General features: G+C 47.5%; 1 protein-coding gene across 1 annotated transcript in view; it reads right to left on the bottom strand.

The window, feature by feature from the left end:
* Positions 1-25,345, bottom strand: part of SEC24A (SEC24 homolog A, COPII component) — a 595,056-nt gene that overhangs the window by 225,128 nt on the left and 344,583 nt on the right. The window lies entirely within an intron of this gene.

Raw genomic sequence — 25,345 nt, 5'->3', positions numbered from 1 at the left:
TGGTAGACACAAATGTATGAACAAAGCATTGTGGAATAAAACCATAGTGAAGACATCTGCAATTATAGTCAACTTCGGCATGCGAAAAGACATCACACACTACAAACAGATGGTTACATGGGAAATAAAATGTTCTGTTTGTAGCATTTGTGGTTTATTTACATATGCGCTGCATAAACTGCAAAGAAGGTCCTCCAATGAGCGCTGTCTAGAAAGCAGATAATGTGGATATTTGAAACAAAGTTCTCAGAACTATCTAACCAACTATACACTGCTGGTGGACTTGAATACCCACTCAGTTTCTGTTGATATTGACCATGTAGTGGCTGTACAAATGTCTGCAAACAGAAAGTTTACCCAAAATAAACACAGGGGCTCTCTTTTTTACTGTGGCGTGTATTCTCAAAGGTACAAGTAGTGTACGCTTGGCCTTAGCATAGCACGTTTGTATAAATTTACCAACATCCAGCATTGACTGCGTTGGACATGGAGTTTCCCATGTGAGGCTTTGCAAAAGCCATGGCTGCTTTGTCTTATGGATGGATTTGATCCAGTCAGTGTAATACAGGAGAGCCCTCTTGACATCTAAAGTGTGTAATGCTCTTTCAGCCACAGAATCTGGATGTGGAAAAAAGATGGGCAGCTCAAAAGTCTGGTTAACATGAAAAGGTGACACAGCTTTGGCTAGGAATTTTGGCTTTGTTCTCAAGACGACCCTAAACTTATGAACCTGAATAAACATTTCTTCTATATTCTATAACCTGCAACTCACAGATTCTCCTTAGAAATGTGATGGTGATTAGAGAAGTAAACTTTGTATGACAAGAACCGCACACGCTACATTTCAGGACACGTGTAGTGGTTCAAAGGAAGACCTCATATACGACTGGTCAGCCCGGGAGGCATATTTGGAGAAATTACTTTAAGGTCCTCCTTGAGTGCCTCAATAACAGGAATCCTGGAGGGGGATAAATGTACCCTATTCTGCATATAGTCTGCTGCCACAGCTAAGTTTGGACGGAGACAAGTGTATGCCAATCCCACTTTTTGCTAATGAAACAAATCACAAAAGATTACTTGGACGAAGGCCTTTAGGGGGTAAACGAGTTTACCAATGCAATAGTGAACAAATCTTTTCCACACAGCTGCCGAACAGCTGGATGTTTATGGTTTACACGCATCACACAGGATTTGCATACACTCCTCAGGAAGCTTGGATGCCAAATACATAGATTAAGTACCGTGAGGTCTTGGTGTATGAACTGACCCAGAGTCAGAGATAGAAGATCTATCCTCAGTGGGTTTTTTAATGTGGATTAACAGGACTCTCCAGAAACATTGAGTATCAAGGTTGCTATGCCAATTTTGATACCACTAAGATTACAGACATTGACACACACCTAATTTTATTAACCATGTATGGGATAAGAGGAAGTGAAGGAAAAGCAAAGCTTGCACAGCTACAAGTTCTTGTTGAGGCCTGGGCTGTACCAGCACTAGATCTGGCCAGTGACCCTCTGCTTATGCCCACTGCCTTGAAAGGCACCCATGCAAGGGGTGCATATCTATATTTATGTATGGTAAGATTACAATGATAAAATTGCAATGCATGAAGATAACAGGCTCAATAATCTTGCGCCAATCCCCACTGTTCCTGGACATTGTGAAAATAGGTATGAGCTTTAGCAATGTCATCATCCTCTAATGCTTAGGGGTAGGCTTTCATAACAGCATTTAAAACAGGCCCTAAAAATGGTAGGACCTTATGGGCCGGAGATGGGAGTTTTCTGGCACTGATGGTGAAGACTAAGTGATGTAACAAAACCACTGTTGTCTTTAGTATGTACTACGCATTGCTCTCTGCTGCTGCACTATACCACCCAGTCATCAATGGAAGACATGAATGTCACTTCTCCACAGGTGCACAGCCACTACTGCTAAACTTTGTAAAGACCCCTAGGGCTGTAGTGTCTCCAAAGGGTAGAACTTTGAACTGGAATGGTCGCCCACTTATCATAAAGCGCAGGTAGCGGTGGTAAGCTGGATGTATGAAGATGTGGAAGTAGAGGTCCTTGAAGTCAAGAGCCGCTGTGTATTGCTCTTTTTGCAGCAGCAGGATCAAACCCTGTGTGGTAGTCATGGGGAAGTGCTCCAACAGGATGTAGTGGTTTATTGGCTTGAGGTCTAGTATCGGCCGCAGACTGCGGTCCATTTTGGAGATTAAGAATTATAGGAAGCAGACTCCTTTGCTGCACCAGCTCAATAGCACATTTGGTTGTGAGTGCCTGCACTTCATCTTCTAGCAGTAATAGATGGTTGTGAGTCGGTGGCGAGGTGGTAGGTTTAGTGGCATGGTGTGGACCGTCAGGCAGTACCCTTGATGTACCACAGAGTACCAGTTTATTGGCGGTTAATTCCCCCGGAAGGAAGAACCTCAGTCTTCCTTCGACAGGTCTTGTGTCTCTTGCAATGGGTTTCAGGGAGGTATTTGACTAGCTCATCCATCTCCTTCCAATGATGGTGGCCTTATATGGAGAGCATTCTGACTGAACTCCATTGTGTAATCATTGCCTTTAAGGAGTTGGGGAGGGGATGGGGGGAGGGACAACACTAGCCTTGACGTCGACTTTAAAGTTGGCTGTCAAGGTTTTAAACATGCTATGGAATATGGTTATGTGCTGGACAAGTTCTGGACATAGTCTGGATCAAAATGTCATTCTCTTGAACTATAGGAAGTTTCACGTTGTGTTGCTGTGCTGTCCTCTGTATAACTGTACGAAGTGGAGTCATCGGGGGTGAGGGAGTATGGGTTTCCTCAATAGGATAGTGGGCCAGATCTGAATCGTCCAGGAGGTCAACAGAATAATCCTACCAAGGATAATTCCACCCGCCCCCCAACTGATGCAACAGGATTGTAGTATAAATCCTGAGGTTTGTATGGGCTGCCTTGTCCACATCAGTATTTGGAATGTGAGGAGATGTGTGGTGACGGAGAAGGTTGGGTTTGCGATGCTGAGTAGGTGGTAGCGGCAGTGGTGGACAAGAGTCCTGGGGATAAGGGGCTGTGGTGGGGGCTAGTGGCACTGCCCCTAACCTTCTTACAGGGGAGAAAGGTCTGAGTCTTCTGGGAAAGCTGCTCCTCATAAGTGACTCTCTCACAATTTTGGCAACTGCAAAGTGGGGTTGTTCATTTGAGAGGAGGTCTGGTTAGAATTTTTCCATGGAGAGATGTATAAAGATTTTCTTCTGCCTGACATCAGGCACATCGCGGAGATGCAGAACGATCAGGAACTTGCTTGAATCTGACCTCTAAGTCGAGGGCTCTTTTGGAGCCAACCTGGGGAAAGGTCTGGGTGTAGACTTCAAAGTCGGTTTCAGCTCAGAGACTGGGATTTCTGGGCAACAGGGTCACGGTGGCATGGATGGGTGGAGATGCTTGGTGCCCATAACCTGAGGTGTGCAGGAGAGTGAAAGATATTGGCTTAATGAACTAAACCTGAACTTCGGTGGCTTTTTAGGCTAGACTGAGGGCTTGACTGTCGCCCACAACATGGGGATTCTTTCAAGCTCGAAACAGCTGACGTTCACCCTTAAGTGCAGGGGGTGGGAAGGAGGCCCCAGGATGAATTCTTTGTCCAAGAGTCTGACACTCCACCCATCCCAGGAACCTAAAAAACCCTCACCAAACCTACATTACACCCATCCCTGAATCCTATACTACACCCATCCCTGAATCCTATACTACACCCATCCCTGAATCCTATACTACACCCATCCCTGAATCCTATACTACACCCATCCCTGAATCCTATACTACACCCATCCCTGAACCCTATACTACACCCATCCCTGAACCCTATACTACACCCATCCCAGAAACCTAAAAAACCCTCACCAAACCTACATTACACCCATCCCTGAACCCTATACTACACCCATCCCTGAACCCTATACTACACCCATCCCTGAACCCTATACTACACCCATCCCTGAATCCTATACTACACCCATCCCTGAATCCTATACTACACCCATCCCTGAACCCTATACTACACCCATCCCTGAACCCTATACTACACCCATCCCTGAACCCTATACTACACCCATCCCTGAACCCTATACTACACCCATCCCAGAAACCTAAAAAACCCTCACCAAACCTACATTACACCCATCCCTGAACCCTATACTACACCCATCCCTGAACCCTATACTACACCCATCCCTGAACTCTATACTACACCCATCCCTGAACTCTATACTACACCCATCCCTGAACTCTATACTACACCCATCCCTGAACTCTATACTACACCCATCCCTGAACTCTATACTACACCCATCCCTGAACTCTATACTACACCCATCCCTGAACTCTATACTACACCCATCCCTGAACTCTATACTACACCCATCCCTGAACTCTATACTACACCCATCCCTGAACTCTATACTACACCCATCCCTGAACTCTAGACTACATCCATCCCTGAACCCTAGACTACATCCATCCCTGAACCCTAGACTACATCCATCCCTGAACCCTAGACTACATCCATCCCTGAACCCTAGACTACATCCATCCCTGAACCCTAGAAATCCATTCTACCCCTACACGCCACCCATCCCTGACACCTTAACACCCAGAAACTACACCCAACCCTAAACCCTAAAAAAACTCATCATCCTTAATCACCACCCATCCATGACCCTTAAAAATCCCTCACCACCCCTAACCTCTACCTATCTCTGAAACCTAAAAAACCTTTCTCCCTTTGAACCCAGCCATCCCATAATCCTTAAAAACCCTGCACCACCATAAACCTCACCCAATCCTGAACCCAAAAAACGCTTCACGAGCCCTAACCTCAACTCATCACAGAACTTAAAACACTCATAGCTCTAAACTCTGCCTATCCATGAACCCTGAAAATATATCACTACCCTCTAAAGTCTGCTCATCCATGAACCCTAAAAAACCTTTACCACCCCTAAACTCGACTAAAATCTACTTTCTATGCCTGAACTCCATCCATTCCTGGCCTCTTAAATCCCCCATTACCCCTAAACATTCGTAACCCTGAAACCAAAACCCCTCGCTAGTCCTCCACACGCTGCCCAAGTTTAATGTATTTTTCCTTAAAATAATCTTTCCTTTGAAATGTTTCCTTTAATTTTCGATTTATTTGCATTTCCTTAAAATGGTCTCTCTTAAAACTATTTTTCCATTATTTGGTTTCCTTCAATGTGGTCTCTCAGTTATTTTCCCCCCATTAATTCACATTCATCAGTGTATTCAAGTATACCATGCACCCCATCAGAGTGAGGAAGGAACTACGTGCAATTTAAAGCATATATTAATGAATATACCTAACCAAAGAATTTTTTTTAAATCCCACCTCGAGTTTCCAAACTGCTGGATGTACTCCACATCTCACGCATTTCATTATTGATTGTTGATGATTTTAGAGCTGTATCTAAATTGCAAAACAGATCAGTTTCCAAAATGTTCTCATCCTGCTTTAGCCCTCTGCCCAATTTCGTCCTATTCTACCATCTCAGAATCTGCAATGGGCCCAGCCACTTTTACTAGCATAATTAGCATACTTCCGATGCTCGTCTATACATCCGTCCCAGGGCACAGACGTCTTTTCTACGTTTTAATGAGAAAGAGTAAGGTATGTTTTATTAACGAATGAATGGGGACAAAGTTGTAGACAGTGAATTGAAGTTGCCAATGTCTGAGTCTGGCCTAGACCTAGGCATAATAGTATTTTTGGACAAAGGTGGTTAAAAATAGCACAGGAATGTATGTTAAAGCCAGCATAGTACAAGGATTAGCAGTAATTGGCTTGCAATTAACAATCAGCCCTCGTGAGGTCACAGCAAATTACCGATTTAGAGAATGCGAAGACTGCATTGTCCTCAGTTCAAACTTCTGAAAATCCATTTAAATTAACAACTGCCTACAGTCACACAGTGACATATGCCGACAATGCCCAAAGCGTGCAGGAACTCGCAACCGGTTACTAATCACACAAGCATCCCATCTCTCGAGGCCAGGGGCAACCGACCGTGTAACCAGAATTTACCGAAAGTGCGTTCTAGCACAAAGGCACAGTGAATGCCACAGTTTCCTCACGTGAGGCTAAGTGTACTGCGTGCAATGGAACAGACGAGCAGTCAGGCGTGAACCATTACACAGCTATTAAGAAACATTAACTAGCTAAGAGGTGTTCGGTGTATGAGCAACTACATTTCGATCTGGATTTGTCTACTGCCCTGTTACAAACAAATGCCTGACACGGTAAAACTAAAAGTGAAGCAAGGGGCAGTAATTAAAAATGTACTGTTTGACTATAAAGTGAATTTGATAAGTAAGTAATCAAATGAGGCGTGTTCGCTCATATTTTGTGTGTGCGCTGCACATGTATCTGTAATGCACCTTACTTAAGTGGCATAACCCATTCACAGAATAAAATTCTTCACAACAAAATAAATGAATGATTAAATGGGTGAATTACATAGCGCGCGGATACTCCGAGGTGTGCCCCTGTTCTCCAATGAGTAATCATAAATGTTTAACTCCGGCAGCAGGCAATGCTGAAGGGTAGTTTTAAAATAGGTCCTGTGAGCGCAAGTACAACACCAACCCGAATCTAATTAATAGCTGGAAAAACAAGTATTTGAAATGCATAAGGTCTCGCTTTTGTGAGAGTTTAAGCTATTTGCATTGTAAATAACACTGCCTTTTATTTATCTGTTTTGATAATTAACACATAAATAAAAGGCATTGTCATTTACGATGCCAATAGGTCAAACTCTCATAAATGCGAGACCTATATCACTTCAAAGAAGCAGCTGACTTTGTCCCGGGCTGCTTGGAGAGTGAAAGCACGCATAGCGCGCTGAATGTTGCAGGAAAGCACGTCATGCCTGCAGTAGAAGAAACACATAAAAAAAATAGTGTTTACAGAATAACTAAGACGTACGGTGTAGCAACAGAAGTAAAAGGGCCAGCCCTCGGAGCTTACAAACGCAGACAAAGTGGTACTAAGGAGGGACTAACAAGCCTATTAACAAATCACAAGCCAACATTTATGATAATGAAAGATTCTAGTTACTCCACGCCAACACATAGTCTTAGCTCAGGAAAGTGGCTGAAAAGATTAACAGCCCAATCTGATGGGAGGCTCGTATATGTGGCAGAGTTTTGAAAAGAATGAAAATTTGCTTATTGACACCATTAACAACTGTGTTGATTTGAGAGCTGAATGTCTAAGAAGGAACCCAAGTATTTAGCTCCGGAGTCGGGGGGGGGGGGGGGAGCTGCCCAATGGCTTGAGCGACAACTGAAGAGGAGAATAGCAGTAAACTATCCTCCCAGAACTAGGATCTCTGTTTTGGGTCCGTGTAGAAGAGAAAACATTCTCTCACGTAACACTGGATGTTATTTAGGTCTTTGACATGTTATGAACTTTCTGATCGATCCTATGGATGCTATTCCCATTCATATAGTGTTCTATCGCCGTTTGTATAGATATGTCGCAGTTAGTCTGAGATGGTGCTCCTTATCGAGTTTGGCACACATTCTACATACTGATCACCTTGCAAAAAACATTTGTATGCTCAGGTCTCATTGGGAAATAAAAATAAAAAAAAGATTATTATTCAGGGTCCAGGAAAGAATGTGGGGGTAAGGTAGAAGGACTAATTAGGAGGCAGACATCAAATGGGGGCTTGGCAGCCACTCGGGAAGTTCACACCCACAGGATGCACTGAGCTAAAGCAGGCTGAGGGCAAGAATTGGTCACTCAAAAAAGTTCCACAAGAGCCTTCTGGCACCAGCCAAGTTCTGTGAAGCAAGAAGGGAACACACAGTCTCTTGACCCTCTTCTGATCGCTCTCAGAAGTGTTCCTTGAACCCAGTCAGTTACTCTGTAAGAAAGTGCCCTCTTTTTGGATAGTTGCCTCCACTTTTTGCTAAACTGCTGAAGTACTTTGAGTGTGCTCTGGGCTCCTGCCAAATAGGTACCCAGTGCCTATGTTTTTTCCCTAAAATTGCATTTAAAACAAAACCCAATTGGCACACTCTAGCCACAGGTCAGCCCCTTGTAAATGGAACCACAGGTACCAAGGGCATTGGGGCCCTGGAAGGTCTTTAGGGGCTGCAGCACTTATTGTGCCACCCTCAGAGGCCCTGTACCTTTACACACACACACACACATTGCCTTTGCAGGATGTGTGTTTTAGTACAGAACAAAGTGGAGAGTCGACATAGCACACATCCCTGTGTGCCATACCTACAACCCACTGCCCTGGCATAGATCATTAACCCCTCTAGCTGGGTGCACTATTCCAATGGTGAGGGTACAGGTGCATGAGCCCTGTACCCTACAGTGTCTAAGCCAATTCTTAGACATTGTAAGTTCAGTAATGCCATTAAGAGTATATGGTGCTGGGAGTTTGTTATTACAAACTCCACAGTACCATAATGACTTTACTGAAAACTGGGAAGTTTAGTATCAAACTTCAACACATTAAACCCACGCTGATGCCATTGTGGGATTTAATGAAAAATGCACACAGAGGGCATCTTAGAGAGGCCCCCTGAAAAACAATCTAACACTAGTGTTCAGGATGAGTGGCTGCTCATCAGCTGCCACCACCAGACATGTTTCTGGACCCCTGGGTCGAGAGCCTGCTGCTCTCGGGGGTCTGAAACAATGCACATCCTGGGACGAGGTGCCAAGCCTCCTCCCCCAGGACGGGCAGGGTCCACGAAGGGGAAGCTTCAAAGGCTTGCCACCTTTGTGAGCTTCCCCAGGCCTTTTGCTGCTTCCAGAAACTGGCCCCCACCGGTTCTGGCCCCCACTTTAGGCGGGAGAATTGGTAGGAAAACCAAGTGAGGCAGGGAGGTGTGCCCACCTTAGCCAACCCCACCTCTCAGGTGGGGAGGCGAGGCGAGGTGAAGCACAACTCTCAGCCCCTGCCATCTTGCAGATGCAGAGGGTGGCATAATAGGGAGGGTAGCCATTGGTCCCAACCTTTACTTATGCGTAACCCCCTAAATCTAGTATTTAGGGGCACCCCTGAACCCTACCTCCTCAGACAAGAACCAACCACGAAGAAAAGAAGAAGAAGGACCGAAGAGTCGTGCCAAAGCTAAGAGGAGGACACCTATTAACTTGGCCCCAGCCCTACCGGCCTGTTCCCACCTCGAACCTGAAGAAATGAAATCCCAGTGTGTCCTGCAGCCAGCAACTTCAAGAACCCAGAGGACCTGCCCTGCCTTCCACAGAAAAGTCTATCTCCAGTGAGCACAGGATTTGTTCACCCACAGACTCTGGCTTCGGCCAAGTCCACGAGTCTGCACCCGACGCCCCCGGCCCGAGTTAGAGAGGCTCAACACCACGAGGAGGATCCCCCGGCGATCCTGACCAGGGATCTGGTGATCTCTGACCTGCCTCGATCCTCTCCAGGATGCCTGCAGTCTCTTTTTGGAGGATCTCCAATACCGTGACCTGAGCTGGTAAGAAAACCAGACGCCTAAAGACACTGCGGCACCCGAAGTCCACTGGCCTTGGGTGATCCAACTGATGGTGTCCCAGTATTCCCAGGCATCCCAACTTACATCTCCAACCGGTGGTCACCTCCAGAAGATCTTCGTCCCTGAGCCTGCAGTGGCACCAGAAGCCAAAACAGCACCCTGCACCCAGCCGCCGCTGCGGGTGTACTTTGGGTGCTAACTCTGATCCCCCTTTGCCCTGTGCCTAATGTCAGGAGCTTTGCTCCCACAACCTTGTGGCCTGCTTGTAAGCAGATACCAACCGGAGGCCCCCTATCCCCATTAGATAACATTGGGCCTCAGCACTCTGCACCCGGCCGCCCTAGTGCCGCTGAGGGTGCTTTGAGAGTGCATCCTTGACCATAGGGGAACCCATGTTTTAACCCCAGAAACTCAACCCAAAGACTGAGTACTTACCTGTTAACCGATAACTTAATTTCTCTCCATAGGAATACATGGACTGTTTTTCCTTGAAAAATGTTCCAAGTGTGGAGTTGGTTTGTATGAAAACCTGAAAAACTACAACTGTGCAAAACTGATTTTACTTACCTATTCTCTAGGAAATGCCCCAGTGTGTTATCTAGACATATCACACTGAGTAGAAAAAGTAACTTAAAAAGTAATCTGAAAAGTAATCTGAAAAGTAATCGACATTTTTTACTTACCTGTATTTCAATCAATTGCATTTTGAACAGGTATTCAATTGTAAAAACACTGCATAAGATTTTGCAAAGCATTTATTTCACTTCCCTGTGCCAGGCTCTGCTTGGGTCTAGAAATAAAATAACTAAACATTTTTATGCAAACAAAATTGGTCTGAGTTCAGTCTTTGAGTGTGTGACTTCACTTGCTGATTGAGTGTGTACAACTAATGCTTAACACTACCCTCTGATAAAGCCTTACTGCTCGCCCAAACTACCACAAATAGAGAGTAAGGTGCTATCTACTTTTACCTCTGCCTACCTTTGGGGTTCCACTGGATTCTGTGCACACTATACCTCATTTGGTATAGTATATACAGAGCAAGCTTCCTACATACTCTCACTACTCAAACCCAAGCCGAGCAATACTACCAGCCAAAACTATGCTGTCGGGGACTGGGTGAGGAAAGGGCAGTTGGTCCACTACGCTGAAGACCAAAAAGTGAACAATCGAGGCATGGAGAAGAACGCAGAGGAGCTTCCCGGAAGAAGGAGGTACTCCACCAGGTACACATTCATCAGAGTCTCACCCAAGCCATCAGAGCACAACGTCTCATGCTCGCTGATACGGGTCGCACAAGATCATTCCAGTCGACGCACAGAGATGCAATTCCTGTAACTCCCTAGAAATCAAGCACAACGTCCGGTGCGCACCACTATGAGTTGCACCAGACAATTCTGATCACACACACAGACGCAAGTTCAGCAATGCCTTACGAGGTAGAATAAGGCACTACTACAATTACACCCACAACTTCAAGGGTCGCAACCTGTGAATCGGACACAATATGCAATGAGGATTTATTCGGCATGTCGCACGAGAGAGATGCAGCACGATCGACGAAGCGGGCCACGCTGGATCCCGCAACTGGTGAGTCCGTTCACCACCAACAAGAGGCGCATGTGTGCTGAGGTCTCCACAATGCAGGGGCAACCTGCCTTCAATGCAGGCAAGATTTCTAGGGCTCCGCACAGGGCTATCTAGTCTACAGGCACAATTCTTAGTTTCAAGCTCAAGCAGCCCTACCATTTGGGGTCCAGCAGACGATGTGGGAACTTAAAAGGGCACCTCTTTCCAGGTGTCACAAGTAGATGTGTGGGTCCCTCATTGGAGAGCTCTGATCCCCCTGAGACCTTTGAAAGAACAGGGGGCAAGCCAATAAGTCCTTGGAGACCACACTTCAGGGTGCCACATACCAGCATGCAGTCTGCCCAGGCCAACCACTATTCAGGAAGGGCGCACAGTTCCTTCCAACAGATTCCTCTGGCAGTGTGCACCATGCAGTTCCACCTTCTCTGGTCCCATGTCCCCAAAAGTGTACCTCTACCCTACTGAAGTATGGCACCAGTAGTTATACTAGAGTGGGCCTTTGAAGAGAGGGTGGTATGAACCACAGATCTCTCCCCTAAATTTAAGTCCTGTCTGCCATGACACCACAGAATGCAAATCGTAATCTTTAGTGGGGCCATGATCTGGCTCTCAGAGGCCAAGTGTCAAAACCTCTTCCACCAATCTTTCTCGCCAGGCCCTCAAATGGCAGAGGTCTATCGTTCCAGTTGCATGCCCAATGATTTATACCTTTCGCTGTGGAATACCCAGATCTGCACCCCCAGCCTCCAGTGTGGACTAGAGTCAAGCTAAATAGCACGCACAGAGTTTTAGAGCAGAGAAAAGCCCACTTTCTAGGAGAGGCATTCTAAGTTAGGAATGACAAAACCACCATTACCACAGGAAATGATTTGTCATTGTGAATCAAAAGATAGGAAACAGGACGAGGCTGATCCCCTGCAATACACTATTGCAGGTTGAAATAATTCCAACCATTTCCCCGTTAGCCTATGTGACGAGCAAACCTCATAGGTAGTGAAAACACACATGGGTATTTCTCACTACCTGGGCAGGTAACACATAGGTGTACCTACCCAGCCCTTCACCTACCACTCTTGCTTCATCCCTTAAGACTTACCCTCGGGGTGCTCTAGTGGTAGTGAAAGGTCCTCTCAGGTGATTTAAAAAGGCCAGCCTGAGCAGAAGTGCAATTGAGCACACACAGACATGCAATGGCAGGCTGTGCACATGTTTAAGCACATCATTGGTGCAAGTGTGCAGACCGGCCTACAATGGCAGGCTGTACACCAATATTTCTTTATTAGATTTTCATCAATATACATCAGATACGAAATACAATTTCATAGGATATAGCAACATAGTACAGCAACACAGCTTATTATTTCAAGTTACAACAGTACAAATGTCTAGCACAGTTGCCATGCAGTTTGTAGCATCTCTTAATATATTCACAAGTGTTCACAACCTAGAGTGAGATTTATTCCCTTTGTCCTGCATTTCAAGATATATCCGTTAAGTGACAAGGACAATGCTACTTACCAGTATGCATCTGTTCTTGGCATGTAGAGCTGTAGATCCACACACTTATGCATAGATCGCCATCTGGTGTTGGGCCCGGATGTTTGCACTTTGTTGATGTCCTGGAAAGTCTTTGGAAGTCACAGGATAGGTGGCTCCTCCTTTGGACAATAGTGGGCATGGGCATCGACTCCATCGTCTGAATGTTTTTTTGCCAAGAAGGGAAATGATGGAGTTTTGTAAGAAACAGAAAAGATGTCCATGTATGTTGTATCTAAATAAGATAATACTGGAACAGATAAAGGTAGCCGAGGAGGTGGGTGGGCTTGTGTGGATCTACACCTCTACACGCCAAGAAGAAATACATACTGGTAAGTAGCATTTTCCGTTCGAGGCATAGGAGCTGTAGATCACAAACTTATGTATAGATTGCATAGCAGTACTCCTCCTTAGCGGCGACCACCAGTGTCTGTTGCAGTAGTTTGAAATAGTGTTTTAAGTACAGCTTGGCCCACACTAGCTTGTTGTTTTGCCTGCACATCTACACAATAGTGTTTTGTGAATGTGTGCGGTGTAGACCATGTAGCTGCTTTGCAGATATCATCTAGGGGAATGTTCCCTAAAAATGCCATTGAAGCACCTATCTTTCGGGTAGAGTGGGCTTTAGGGGGAACAGATAGTGTTCGTTTTGCCTTGTGGTAGCAAATTTGTATACATTTGACAATCCAACTTGCAATGTCTGTTTTTGATATGGGATTGCCTTTATGTGGCGGTGAGAAGGATACAAAAAGTTGTTTTGTTTTACGAAAAGGTTTTGTTCGGTCTATTTAGTAAAGGAGTGCTCTTTTTACATCTAGTGTATGAAGAGCCCTTTCTGCTACTGTTTGTGGTTGCAAGAAGAACACTGGCAACTCAACAGACTGGTTCAGATGGAAGGGAGAGATAACTTTAGGAAGAAATTTGGGATTTGTTCTGAGAACCACTTTGTTATGATGGAGTTGTAAAAATGGTTCTTGAATGGTTAGTGCCTGTAGCTCACTGACTCTTCTAAGAGATGTAATGGCCACAAGGAAAGCAACTTTCCATGTGAGGAATTGTAGTTCGCATTTATGCAGAGGTTCGAATGGAGGACCCATTAGTCTTGTGAGGACGATGTTTAGATTCCACACGGGGTAAGGAGGTACCCTGGGAGGAACGAATAGTTTCTTACCTGTCGGTGTAGTTTTGCAGCTTGAAGATCTTTCTGGATTCACTAAGCTGTGCATTATTCCGCGATCTGGTGGTCGTAGTCTTTCTTTAGTTTTTTTGTTGTTTTTTTTGTAGCCCAGTTGGGCGTCGACGTCCCACCATTTGGTGTACCTCATGACGTCGGCGTGCTTCCTGCGGAAGTCCCACCTTTGGGGCGCCATCTTCGGGTTCTTTTTTCCCTTCCTTTCTCTTTTTTTTTTTTTTTTTAACCCTAGGCGTTAAGAACCTTCCTTATATATCCTCTCAGTTTTATCTTGTTATTTCAGTCTGTCCTTCCACCCTTTTTTCTCCTGCCTCATCTTCCTGGCGGAGGTGGGTTGGTTCGCTAGTGAATCCAGAAAGATCTTCAAGCAGCAAAACTACACCGACAGGTAAGAAACTATTCGTTTTGCAGCGTGAATCTTTCTGGATTCACTATGCTGTGCATAGATTTTGTAGCGGTTTGTTATCTCTGGGGCGGCTGGGTGGAAGATGAGCGTTGTTCGTTGAATATATGTTGAAGCACCTTCTGTCCTACTTGTGCTTCCTTGTTCATCTGTATATCCACGCAGTAGTGCTTGGTGAACGTGTGCACCGAAGCCCATGTTGCCGCCAGGCATATGTCTTGAATGGGTGTATTTGCCAGAAAGGCAATTGTTGCTCCCTTCTTCCTTGTGGAGTGGGCCCGTGGCCCCTCGGATAGTTCTTGCCCCACCTGTTTGTGGCAGAATTGTATTGTTAGCGCAATCCATCGTGCAATGGTGCTTTTTGTCACTGGTCTACCCAGGAAGCTCGTTGCGAAAGACACGAAAAACTGTTTGGTTTTCCTGTGTTCTTTTGTCCTCTCGATGTAGTGCATCACCGCCCTTCTAGCGTCTAGAGTGTGCAGTGCCCTTTCTGTGCTTGTTGCTGGGTCCTGAAAGAAACCTGGTATTTGAATTGATTGATTTAAATGGAATGCTGACACCACCTTTGGCATGAAGTGTGGGTCCGTTCTCATTACGACCCTGTCCTTGTGTATCTGGATGTAGGGCTCTTGCAGCGTTAGCAACTCGCTTACTCTGCGCAGTGAGGTTATTGCCACCAGAAAGGCTGTCTTCATTGTTAGCATTTGGAGGGAGGCCTTGTGCATGGGCTCAAAGGGCGCTTTCATAAGTTCCGTCAGGACTATGTCGAGGTTCCATGCCGGAGACGGCATCCTCTTTGGTGGCGCTATTCTTTTTGCCCCTTCCAGGAATCTCTTTACTACCCGTGACGTAAAGAAGCTTCCTCCTGTCTCACCTCGTGTGTAAGCTACGATCGCCGCTAGGTGTACCCTCAGCGACGATGAGCAAAGTTTCGCCTTTAGAAGGTGTGTGAGGTATCTGAGCACCGTTGATTCCTTTGTCATTTTTTCTTGCAGTTTATTTTTGCTGCATCACATTGTGAACCTTTTCCACTTTTCCCCATAACATTTCCGTGTTGTTGGTCTCCTTGCCTCCCGCAGCACTCGCATAGTGCTTGGAGGTAGTTTAAGGTGTGCGAACTCTATGTCTTCAGGAGCCAAGCTGCCAGTCCGAGGCTCTCTGGCTCTGGGTGTAGAACCTCTCCGTTCTGCATGGAGAGCAAGTCCTTTCTTTTTGCGAATTTGTGTGGAGGTCCCTGTGCCATTTCCACTATTTGTGAGTACCATGTCTGTCTTGCCCACTGTGGTGCCACCAGGATCATTGTCATGTTGCTGGTCTTGCACTTGTTGAGTACCCTGTGTATCAGTGGTATTGGTGGAAAAGCATATGCAAATGTCCTTGACCAACTTATCCATAGGGCATTCCCCTGGGATTGTTTTTCTGGTTGTCTGGATGCGAAGTTTCGGCATTTTGCATTCAGGCGTGTTGCAAACAGGTCTATTGTCGGTGTACCCCACCTTTTGAATAGCCTTTGCGTTTCCTGTCCATTGAGCTCCCACTCGTGGGATGCCGAGGTCTGCCTGCTGAGCCAATCGGCTTCCACATTGTCTTTCCCTGGTAGGTGTATCGCCAGCAGGTCTATTTTGAGTGGGATGGCCCATCTCCAAATCTCTTGTGCCAGAGTTGAAAGGGGAAACGATTGTGTTCCTCCCTGCTTGTTGATGTAGAACATTGTGGTAGTATTGTCCGTCTGTATCAACACCTTTTGGTTGTATAGCTGCCTCTGGAAGGCCTTCAGGGCTAGCAGTACGGTCTTCAATTCCAGGTAGTTGATGTGTCTGACCGCATCTGCTGGAGTCCACAGACCCCTCACTCTGAGCTTGTTCATGTGCGCTCCCCATCCTATCTGGGATGCGTCTGTGGTAATGGTCACAGTTGGGCTTGGTGGTGTCAAGGGCTTTCCTATAGTTATGTACTCCCTGTTCCACCATGCTATCTCCTCTTGCACTGCGTGCGTAACAACCACTAGATCCTCCCAACTTCCGTTCGCTTGTGACCATTGTTGTTGCAGCCATTCCTGGAACGGTCTCATGTGAAGCCGTACATTGGGGACTAGGTGAATGCATGACGCCATCATGCCCATGATCTTGCTCGCTGTTCTCACTGTCAGAGCTCGCCCCTTCTGGTAGAGACGCGTCTCCTTCAGCAGGGCTACCGTTCTCCTGTCGCTGGGCATGACTGTTTTGTCTAAGGTGTTGATCTGCGCTCCCAGGAAGATCTTCACCTGTTCTGGTTCCATTGATGACTTTCCCCAGTGTATCGAGAACCCCAGGCTTGTTATTGTTCTTGTCACCCGCTCTGCGTGCTCCTCGCACTTGTCGCGAGTACTTGCTTTGATTAGCCAGTCGTAGGTAAGGATACACATGAATCCCTTCCCTCCTTAGGTACGCTGCTACTGCAGCAAGGCATTTTGTGAAAACCCTTGGTGCGGACTTTAGACCGAATGCCAGGGTTGTGAATTGGTAATGGTCCTGGTTGATGTTGAACCTTAACTGGTTCTTGTGGCGCCTGTTCATCAGGATGTGCAGGTAGGCATATTTGAGATCCACGGTGGACATAAAGTCTCCGCCTTGTATTTGAGGTAGCACTTCTTGTAGCGATGTCATTTTGAATTTTTGTGTCTTTATGAATTTGTTTAGGAATCGTAGATCCAGGATGGGTCTTAGTGTTTCGTCCACCTTTGGGACCAGGAAGTAGTTTGAGTACACTCCCTTGTTCCTTTCTCTGCATGGCACTGGTTCTATGGCCTCCTTTTGGAGTAGTTGTTGCGCCTCTTCCCTGAGTTGAGCAAGCTCTTGACCAGAGCGTTGTCTTCTCTTTGGTTTCCTGTTTGGAGGCCTTTTCTCCAACTCTATGCAGTATCCGTGCTGTAGGACGTTGAGTATCCATTTGTCTGTGGTTATTTTTTGCCATTGTTGAAGGTAAAGTCCCAGTCATCCGCCTACCGGTGTTGTATGCTCGTAGGCGCTTGTTTTGTGTACACCCCTCACTGTGTTTATTTTGCGCTTCACCCCTCGGGGTATGCTGGGGGTGAGCGTCTCCTTGCGTGCAAAGTCACTTAGATGAGGGTTGCTCTCCCCCTCTTTTTCTTTGGCCACGTCCGTTTCCCCTCCCGCAAAAGGACTGGCCTCGAGGCTGGTACTGCCAGTTCTGCTTCTGCTGTCCTTGTTGGCCGTGACTGTCACCCTGCTGTCCTTGCTGGAATGCTTGGTGTGACGTTCCCTGCTGGTTACCTCCCCTTCCGTAGGGTCTCCGAGCTGGGGTGCCTCTTCTCATCCCGCTGAATTGCAGGGCCCCCATGGACCTTGCCGTCTCATTTTCCTTCTTCAGTTGGGAGAGCTTCTCGTCCACCGGTGCCCCGAACAGCATTTCACCGTTGAAAGGGGTGTTCAGTATGTTGTTCTGGACCTCTTGTTTGAATCCATAAATTCTGAGCCAGGCCCGACTCCTTTCAGTGACCCCAATGGCCATTAGTCTGCTCGAAGTCTCAGCCCCGTCCAATGCCGTCTTAATGCATGAGTTGGCGATATTCTCCCCCTCCTCCACTAGATGGGAAGCCCTTTGTCGGTACTCTTCTGGGAGATGCTTGATTAGTTCCCCCATCTCATCCCAATGCTGGTACTGGTGCCTGTTCAGTAGCGCATTAGAGTTTGCCATGCGCCAGTGCATAGCGGCGTTTCTTTCAACCTTCCTTCCAGTGAGGTCCATCCTTCTGCTCTCCTCATCAGGAGGTGGTCCCGAGGTCGCCGGCACATTGGCTCTTCTCCTGGCCGTGGAAGCAATGATGGAGTCGGCAGTGACCGATCCCTTGATGTAAGGAGGATCCTGCGAGGAGTGCTTGTACTTCTTTTCCGTTCTGGGCGTGATGGACCGGCATGTTGCTGGGTCCTTAAACACCTCCTTCTCTTGGTTCATCACGCTTTGGAGCATGGGGAGGAACTGGCTCCTCGTCTGGATGGGGAGCAGAGTCTCTAGTAGGAAATCTGCTTTCGGCTTCTCCTCGTCCAATTTCACCCCAAAAGCTGCTGCAGCGCTCTTGGCGACCATGTTGTATGCTCCGATGTCTTCTGGCGGCGAAGGCCTCGAAGGATAAGTCTCCACGGGCTCTTCGGGATTTTCGGTGTCGATGTCATGCCATTCCAGCTCCTGAGTCGTCGACGGCGCCGAGCCGTAGAACGACTGCTGATCCTCTTCTTCATCTTCTCCCTCATAGTAGGGGCCTTCTTCCTCCTCTTCCGGATCCTTCGACAGCTCTTCGGCATCAAATTCTTCCTGTTCCCCGATCTCGACGACCTCCGTCGACGTGATCGTTGGGATCTTGAATTTCTTCATTTTTTCGTCGAACTCCTGCTTCCTCTGAAGGATGCTCTCCATCTCCGCCTCGAGCCTTCTCTTTTTCTTCTCCATTTCGGAGACGTGTTCGGCGTCGACCGCAGGTCTCTTCGACGGAGCTTGCGTCGACGCGGCCTTGTCTTTCGTCGCCGAGCGACCCACCTCGTGGGCCTGCTTCGATGAACTCTGTCTTTCGGCGGCCTTCGGCACCTGGGAGTCCTTCTCGAAGGATCCGCTGGGCCTTCTGTCCTTGGATCCACTCGCGGTCGTCGAATTTTTCGGCGCCGGTGTTCCTTTTGAGGACTTTGACTCTGTTTTTCGAGAGTCACTTTCAGATTTTCGGGGCCCTTTCGGGGGTTTCGTACTAGACGTGTCTCTTACCTCGTCAGGCGTTTTCTTATCGGTCTCTGCGACCGTGAAGACATCAGGTCCTTCGGCGATGTTGTCCTCATCGTCGGTGGAGAGGCCCAGATCGTACAGCGACGGGGCCTTACCCTTGCTTTCCATGTTGAAGTTGGGTCTCCTTTGTCTTTCTCTCACCCGGAGTGTCTGCGGCGTGAATGCGGAACAGGCGTTGCAGTCCTTGCTCTCGTGGTCGATCGGCAGGCAAAAGTTGCTTCAGCCAGGAGCACAGTTCTGGCCCCAGTTGGTCCTTCTGCGCGTACTTTTGGTGGCAGTTAGGGCAGAATTTAAATGGTGTCTTGTCCATTGCGGTCAGAGTCCCTGAATGCGCATTTTCCTATGGGCGTCGAAGAATTTCGAGGATCTCCTCCTCCTTCGCCGTCCCGGCTGTAATTCCTTCCTCTCTGTAGTCTTCCGTAAATTCTCCTTCGATGAAACTCGCGTATTTTTCTTCTTCCTTCGTTTAAAACTCTGGAGCTTCTCGATGACGATCCAGACCCAACGGCGGAAAAAAGAATCTGAAGATGGCGCCCCAAAGGTGGGACTTCTGCAGGAAGCACGCCGACGTCACAAGAGGTACATCAAATGGTGAGACGTCGACGCCCACCTGGGCTACAAAAAAAAAAAAGAAAGACTACGAATCCGGACCCAACCACCAGATCGCGGAATAATGCACAGCATAGTGAATCCAGAAAGATTCACGCTGCAAAATTATTCTTTTGAGGCCTTCCATAAATGCCTTAATGGCGGGCACTCTGAACAGTGATAGGTGCTGTCTATTTTGTAAGTAAGCTGCAATGGCAGCAAGATGTAACCTAATTGATGTGTATGCTAGGTCACATCACTGAAGATGTACAAAATAACATATGATGTGCTGAGTAGAGGCATCTAGAGGGTTGATGTTATTGTTACAGTACATAACAAATCTTTTCCACTTGGCTGCGTAGCAGGCTCTAGTGGTGGGGCGTCTAGCCTCTTTGATAACGTTCATGCAATCAGGGGGAAGATTGAAGTAACCAAACTCTAGGACTTCAGGAGCAAGATCGCTAGGTTGAGCTGTGCTGGATCTGGGTGTCTGATCTCTCCATGGTTCTGTGTTAAGAGCTGTGGGGAGAGGCGTAGTTTTTAGTGAGGAACTACTGATAGTTCCAGCATTGTTGTGTACCAGGGTTGTCTGGCCCACGTTGGAGCAACTAGGATCAGTGTGAGCGACTGTTGTAGCAGCTTGCGTACCACTAATGGAATGAGTGGGAGAGGCGGAAAAGCGTACGCAAATCTGCCTGACCAATTCATCCATATCGCATTGCCCTTGGACAATGGGTGTGGAAATCTGGCGGCGAAGCTTGGGCATTTTGTGTTGTAATGTGTGGCAAAGAGATCTATCTCTGGCTGCCCCCACATTTGAAAGAACAGTTGGAGAACTTGTGGGTGAAGTTCCCACTCGTGAATCTGTTGTGTCTGTCGACTTAACAGATCTGCCATGTGATTTTGAGTTCCTGGGAGAATTTGTGCTAATAGGAAAATGTTCTGAGGAATGGCCCATCTCCATATGCTCTGTGCTTATTGAGAGAGCTGGAGAGAGTGCGTCCACCTGATTTTGTAAATAGTACATTGCTGTCATATTGTCCGTGCGGACTAAGACCGCTTTGCCTGATATTTGTTTCTGGAATTATTTTAATGCCAGAAAGATTGCCAGTAACTTCAAATGATTTATGTGGAGTAGCCTTTGCTCAGGTGTCCATGTACCCTGTATGGTGTGATGAAGTAGATGAGCTCCCCATCCGGTGAGCGATGAGTCTGTTGTTCGCACAATCTGTGGAACCGGCTCTATGAACGTTCGCCCTTTGGAAAGGTTTTGGGTGTTCCACCACTGCAGAGAGCGATGTGTGCGGCCGTCCACCAACACCAGATCTGCCAGCTGACCTTGAGCTTGGTTCCACTGACGTGCTAAGCATTCCTGTAAAGGGCGCGTCTGGAGTCTTGCATGAGGTGCTATGAATATGCAAGAGGCCATCATCCCAATAAGTTGCATGAATACTCGAGCTGGAAGGGAGTGTTGCTGTTGGAATCTTGCTATGAGAGCTTGCATGTTTGCTATCCTGGCTGGACTGGGATATGCAAGGCTTTTTGTGGTGTCTATTGTTGCACCCAGATATTGTTGGATGTGGGATGGTTGGAGGTGAGACTTTGGGAGGTTTATAGTAAACCCCAAGTCGTGAAGTAGTTGTATTGTTGCGTTTGTGTGATTTACACACTGGATATGTGGCTTTGCTTTTATGAGCCAGTCGTCTAAATATGGGAAGACGTGAATCTGTTGTCTTCTTAAGTGGGCTGCTACCACTGCCTGACATTTTGTGAAGACCCTGGGCGCCGTGGTGATTCCGAACGGGAGGACCTTGAACTAGTAATGCTGGCCGTCTACCACAAACCGAAGGTATTTTCTGTGAGCAGGGTGAATGGGAATGTGGAAGTAGGCGTCCTTGAGATCTAATGTGGCAAGGAAGTCGCCTTGTTTTAGTAACGGGAGGACCTGTTGAAGAGTGACCATATGGAAATGGTCTGATTGTATGTAGAGGTTTAATGGTCTGAGATCGAAGATGGGTCTCAGGGTTCCGTCCTCCTTTGGAATGAGGAAATACATGGAGTAAATCCCTGTGTTCTGGTGGTGAAGGGGAACTGGCTCTATGGCATGTTTTTGTGGGAGGGGAAAGTACCTCCTGTTTTAGAAACATTAAGTGTCCTGCTGACATTGGACGCTGTCTGGGTGGAATGTACGGGGGAGTGGAAGTGAGCTCCAGGGAATAACCGGATGGGATGATTTGTCTCACCCACCTGTCTGTGGTAATGGTGTTTCAGACCGGTAGGAACTGTAGCAATCTTCCCCCAACTGGAGTAGAATGGTCCGGGGGGAGTGGAGGGAAGTCATTGTTTAGGGATGGAGGCGGTACGAGGGTTGGTAGTTTTGCCTCTACCCTTATTGTTGTTGGCCCTGTAGTGTCCTCTGAAATAGCCTCTTGTAGATGAGGTCTCTGTTGGACTTTTGTATGAAGTGGAGGGGTTTTCTGTGGAAAAGCCTCGAGGCGCCTCTGTAAGAGGAGCGTCGAAAAGAAATCCTGGGAGCTTGCGAATGCAAGGCTCCCATTGATTTGGCACATGTTGATCCTCCACATGTTAGTTGCTTGGGACTCTGTTCTTTTTCCGGACGCGTCTAGCAGTTTTGATTCTTTATCAGGAGGTGGGGCATCTCCTGTGGTTTGCGAATTGGCCCTTTTCCTGGCATTGGAGACCACTAAAGAATCGAGGGGTATTTGCCCTTTAATGTAAACCGGGTCAGATGGGGCAGCTTTGTATTTCTTTTCTACCCTGGGGTTAACGTCTTTGAACACCTCGGGAGCATGTTTGATTACCCCTTTTTACATAGGGAGAATGGCACTAAACCTTTGGGATGGTTCAAAAGTGTCCATGAGGAAATCTTCCTCTGCAGGGTCTGTATGTAGGTTTACCCTGTGGTATTCTGCTGCCCTGTATATCAGTTGAGTGAACCCTATAGTGTCCTCAGGAGGGGATGGCCTAGATGGATAGATGTCGTCCTGATGTGTGTGTGGGACATCTGGTGTGTCGTAATCTTCCCATGGATCCTTTGGGGGACCAGGAGGACTGGGTTCCCCTATAGGGTGATCATCCCCCATGTCGTCAGAGGTGTCATCTGGAGGTGGAGAAGATGGTGGGGGAGGTGAATATGGGATAGGAGAGTGGTGTGGAGGGAGAGGAGGAGAAGGAATCCGTAATGGAGAAGTAGCAATGTCTCTTTTTCAAGGGAAGTGGAGCTGGTATAGGTTTGTCCATCTTCCGTTTTTTTGAAGGGCTAAGTATGAGTTTCACTGCTTTAGGGTCTTCTTTGGAGTGTTTTTTCAGTAGAATCCGGTCGAAAAAGTTCATCTTCAGGCGTGTGTTCTTTCGGCGACGGCTTCTTGGGTGCCCGTTGTATATTTTGAGGCTCCTTGTGTTCTTTAGGCCTGGAATCGGGAATTTTCTTCGATCCCAATAGTGGTTTTGGTACAGATTGTTTTTCGGTTCCGGTGGCTTTTTCGGATCCGTAGGTCTGTGCTCCGAAGGCTGAGAGACTGAGGTTTTTGGAGCTTGGTGTTTGCTCGGTTCCGAGGATTTTTTTGAAACCAGGGCGTCCATGCCAGTGGGTTTAGGCGTCGAAGGCGTCGGTAGGCTTCGGTGCGGAGGAAGGCATCTGTTTCTTTTTCGGTGCCGGGGATGGAGTTTCGGTACAGACTGCAGGCTGGCTCGATCCCGAGTGGCCTGAAGGCTTTTGTACTGGCTTCTGTGCCGAGCCCGAAGGCAGGGCGTGAGAAGTCTGGTCTCGGTGTGCACCTAGGCCCGAGGGCAGAGGTGTGACCGAAGCCTTTTTGGGAAGGGGGGTGGGGAGGGGTCAACGTCAGTACTTACGACCCGCTGCCCTGGAGTGATGTCTTCGACGTAGGAGTTGTCGGCTTCGGAGGAGCTGACGGGTGCCGTGTTGAATCTGCTCCTGTTCCGGTACATTGATGCCTTCCTGGAAGATGTCGTCGGGGATGGATGTCGATGATCGAGTCATTGTTCTTCGAGCTCGACGGTCCCGGATCGTCTTCTTGGAGCGGAAGGAGGCACAAGCTGCACATTGTTTGGCCTAGTGCTCAGGTGAAAGGCAGAGGTTACACACCTCATGAAGATCTGCGTGTGGAAACTTGGATCCACATTTAGGACACTTTTTAAAAGGAGACCTTTCCATGAGCCGAAGGCCCAATGGCGCAGGTAGGCCCGAAGGCCTGCATCGACGACCGGAATCGAAGATTTGAAGATTTGGTAGAGATGCGCGGCCAAGGGGAACGCGATCGAAAACAATACCGAAGTAAGGGTGAGGGTTTCGCGTCAAAAAGATGATCGGTAACGACACCGAACTGGAGCGCGATTAACACACCCGAGCCCGATGGCGGAAAAAAACTGACGATGGAGTCGATGCACATGCGCACTATTGTCCAAAGGAGGAGCCACCTATCCCGTGACTTCCAAAGACTTTCCAGGACAACAAAAAAGTGCAAACATCCGGGCTCAACACCAGATGAAGATCTATGCATAAGTGTGTGATCTACAGCTCATATGCCTCGAACACAACAGTTAACATAATGAGAAAGTAAATATTGGAGGTAAATGATAAGAGCGAAATCTCTACTATGCTACATCGCATGTATTCTACCACGGTCGTCGTACCACAAACTCCTATCAAAAAACATTGCTAGGGGTTCATGTGTGGGGGGGAGGGGGGACCCTAAACATCTGTTGTACTCATAATAATTCCGGAAGGGTGTTGATGGTGCGGTCGGATGGTGGAACAAGTATAGCCTGGACACATGTTTAAGCACATTATTGGTGCCAGCGCACACACCGGCCTGCAATGGCAGGCTGGTGACCTGTTTTACAAACATCAGGTAAACACCACTTTTTAACATGGGTAGGAAGGGTGAGCGCACCCTCACACTGCATTTACAGTGGCAAAGTGCCCCAGGCCTTAAGGCCACAATGAGAGAATCAGCAAAACACAGGAGATGTCCCATGGGGAGAGCCGACACACTACGGGTGTTATTCCCTACCCAAGCAGCGAGCACGCAGGGGTCCCTACCGAGCCACTCACCAACCCAAGCTTCATCCCTCAGTACTTGCCCTAGGGACGCTCTGGTGGTAGTGAAAGGCCCCCTCAAGGTTGGCTAATGAGTGAGAAAGGCCAACCTTAGCATGATATGTGTTTAACAGCCTATTTCAGTGGGAGTGACAAGCAGTGCTGCGTCCCACCACTAGCCAGTGCAGTACCCCGCCTTGGGTATGTGCTGTATCTTCTCTCAGGGCGCTCAATAGATGCAACCCTAAACCAATTAAGTAAGCATCCCTTCGTGGCATGTGTAGGAAGGGCGCGTGCACTTTCCTGCTGCAGTACAGTGGTAAAGTGCCCAGAGTCCTAGGGTCATGAAAACAGTCGGCAAAAACCAGGAGGACATGAAGCAAAACATTTTAGGGAAATCCCCTTAAGATGGGCCATGTCCAACATCCCTTTTCACCGTTGCTGTTCTCCATGGTCATGGAGCCATTGGCAGATCGTCTACACCTTTAGGGACAAACTGGGAGATAACGGTGCAGTGCATCATGCACGCAGTTCGAATATGTGAATTTCCTCCTTTTATGTGACATTGACTTAGCTGACGTAACACAGGTCTTCTCCAAATTCGCAAACCCTATCGGGTCTCAAGTTGAATTGGAC

This window comes from Triturus cristatus, chromosome 7 (assembly GCF_964204655.1).
Source record: "Triturus cristatus chromosome 7, aTriCri1.1, whole genome shotgun sequence".
Taxonomy (NCBI): domain Eukaryota; kingdom Metazoa; phylum Chordata; class Amphibia; order Caudata; family Salamandridae; genus Triturus; species Triturus cristatus.
The sequence above is the reverse complement of the archived record's forward strand: the minus strand, read 5'-3'. Positions and strand labels throughout refer to the sequence as shown.